Below are 2,967 nucleotides of genomic sequence, written 5' to 3' on the forward strand. Positions count from 1 at the left end.
GGGTTATTTCTGGTTGAACACCCACTGCCTGGGTTAACGCCTGGGTTTTAACCCAGAGGTTGCTTTATTGAGTAGTTGACTCCACCCATTTCACCTGATTGGTTCAAAACAATTCAAACACTTTCTCAATCCTTTCTCCCTTGAGAACTGAGAAGAGTATACCCCTGTTGTGTTTACATGCAGATGCAGCTAACCAACATCAAGAAGTGAGTTATTTATTTCTCTACAGTAACATTGGCTCATGTAGTAACAGTTCAATGAGTCAGAATTGATCTGTGTGTGGTTACAAAAGTTCGTTTTTTGTGACTATTTGCTATGCCTAAGGTCAGTGGCTAAGCTAGCAGGGAAACTTACTGTGAGCCTGCTATGTTAAGAATGAAGCTAACTATGAGCATGTTAACCTGATATGCTATGTACTGCATTTTATTCTAGCTTGTATAGGATATTATTAGCTCATGGTTTTATTTCTGTACTCATGTTTATTATTTGTTATTTCAGATACCTGTTGAATTCTACTGCCAGCATCATGCTATCATAAAGATGCACTTTACTTTAGGCTCCTGTTTGGACACTCCTAGTAAAGAGTACCCCTGTTGTGTTTACATGCAGATGCAGCTAATGCTATGAACCAACATCAAGAGGTGAGTTCTTTATTTCTCTACAGTAACATTGGCTCATGTAGTAACAGTTCAATGAGTCAGAATTGATCTGTGTGTGGTTACAAAAGTTCGTTTTTTGTGACTATTTAGGCTACTATGCCTAAGGTCAGTGGCTAAGCTAGCAGGGAAGCTAACTGTGAGCCATGTTAAGAATGAAGCTAACTATGAGCATGTTAACCTGATAATATGCTATGTGCTGCATTTTATTCTAGCTTGCATAGGATATTATTAGCTCATGGTTTTATTTCTGTACTCACTGTTTATTATTTGTTATTTCAGATACCATGTATGTTGAATTCTACTGCCAGCATCTTCATATAAAAATCCTAAAACTACCATCAGTGTCATCTATGAACCCTCCTTTGACCAGAGCCATGTGGTGGGAGTGTAAGTGGTTTCACTCGCTGTACAATGAGGTACTTGGGTAGTTCTAATTCAACCATGTTATAAAGTTCTAAGTTGGTATTAAAAATACACCTAACCATGTATCACTCTTCTCCTGTCAACTAAATTAGGTTGTAAAAAAGATGCAAAAAGTCTCGAGAGATGCCCACATCCAGCAAGCTGTGTGGTCCCTAAAGCATGCAATAAATGGTATGTTACAATGTTTAAACATCAACTCAACATCAACACAATTTGCAGTATGTTCAATCTCACCCTGGCAGCTACAGGCTACTATTTAGAGGACTTCTGATCCAAATAACAGTGAGTGAACCCATATCAGATGTGTTTGTTCTTTTGATGAGTTAGCTGGCATCATGCATGCAACAGAAGACATGTTATCTAAATTACATACCATGCATGTCCTCCTTCCTCCTCTATCCCCAGATGAGGTCACATCCACTAGACCTACCACCTGTCCTCTCAACCCTGTCCCATCTCCAATCTTCCAGACAATCGCACCTGATCTCCTCCCCATCTCCTCCATCATCAACACCTCAGTAACCTCAGGCTGGGTCCCATCTGCCTTCAAGTCAGCCAGGGTAACGCCACTCCTCAAGAAACCAACTCTTGACCCCTCAGATGTCAAGAACTACAGACTGGTATCACTCCAACTCTTGTTGTCTCTAACCAGCTCTCTCTCCATCTCTCACAGAACAAAATGCCCACTCCACAGAAACTGCACTCCTCGCAGTCACAGAAGCACTACATGCTGCCCAGGCTGCTTCCCACTCTGTCTCCCCCTTCTCCGCTCCCTCCATTGGCTCCCAGTCGCTGCCCGCACAGAATACAAAAGTCTGATGCTGGCATTCAAAGCAACAAAAGGTATGGCTCCCCCATATCTTGCAAGTCTGATTGAACCCTAAACCCTCCCGCTCACTCAGATCAGCCAACGCAGGGAAGCTGGAAGTACCTTCACTAAAAACTATGGACTTCCCATTACAATCAGAACTGCAGCCTCACTCCCAACCTTTCCGCCGTAGTCTGAAAACCCACCTCTTCAGACTCCATCATGGCCCGTAGCACTTGCCCTAGCCCCGACATTTGTATGTAGACTTAGATAGCATCTTATGTAGACTTATAGCATTTTTATGCAGACATAGTACTATAAAGTATAGATGCATAGTTCCATTATATAGATATTCCACTTACGTGCTTAGCTTACGTGCTTAATGATAACTACTTTTTATGTATATGATGTATTGCCATGCTTTTTGCTTAATGTAGGTCGCTCTGGATTAAGAGCGTCTGCTAAATGCCTAAATGGTAAATTGTGCAATGTGTATGCATTTCAGTTGTAACAGCAAGATCAACTCCAGATCACTACAACACATCAAAGCCCTCACAACTGGCAAGGAATGGTATGTCACAATAATAGGATGTGTAGTTGTACGTCATGCTTTTAGATAGAGCACTCTGTAAAAAAATTCTCCCAAATTGACTCCCAAATTGTTTTGCATTTCCACTTTGTAGAAATGGTTACTGGTCAACTACTGGAAATCACCACCTGAGCAATTTCATAATGGTGAGTTATCAAACAGTCAGTCACATAACATAAAATTCTGGCAAGTTTAAAACATCTGTGTTGAATCCATTGTCTCACTCACACACACACACACACACACACACACACACACACACACACACACACACACACACACACACACACACACACACACACACACACACACACACACACACACACACACACACACACATTTCTAACTTAAAGATTTTAACTAAATATAAGTAGAAAATGTTTGGGGAAATGTATGGGACACACAGACAAGACACTCTTCCTCACTCCTCACTCCTATTCTTGTGATTTTGTCTTTCAGCTACTCTGCAGTTTGACTTCAAGCTGGCC

At 41.3% G+C, this 2,967-nt stretch overlaps 1 long non-coding RNA gene across 1 annotated transcript; it reads left to right on the forward strand.

Annotated features, from left to right (window-relative positions):
* The first annotated feature begins 1,798 nt into the window (after nucleotides 1-1,798).
* LOC308311555 lies at nucleotides 1,799-2,628 on the forward strand. The gene is made up of 3 exons (XR_013963681.1): nucleotides 1,799-1,925; nucleotides 2,396-2,461; nucleotides 2,574-2,628. It is a non-coding gene; the product is annotated as an uncharacterized lncRNA (long non-coding RNA).
* The last annotated feature ends 339 nt before the right edge of the window (nucleotides 2,629-2,967 follow it).

This window comes from Protomyctophum bolini (genome assembly GCF_963924005.1).
Source record: "Protomyctophum bolini genome assembly, chromosome: 24".
NCBI classification, from domain to species: domain Eukaryota; kingdom Metazoa; phylum Chordata; class Actinopteri; order Myctophiformes; family Myctophidae; genus Protomyctophum; species Protomyctophum bolini.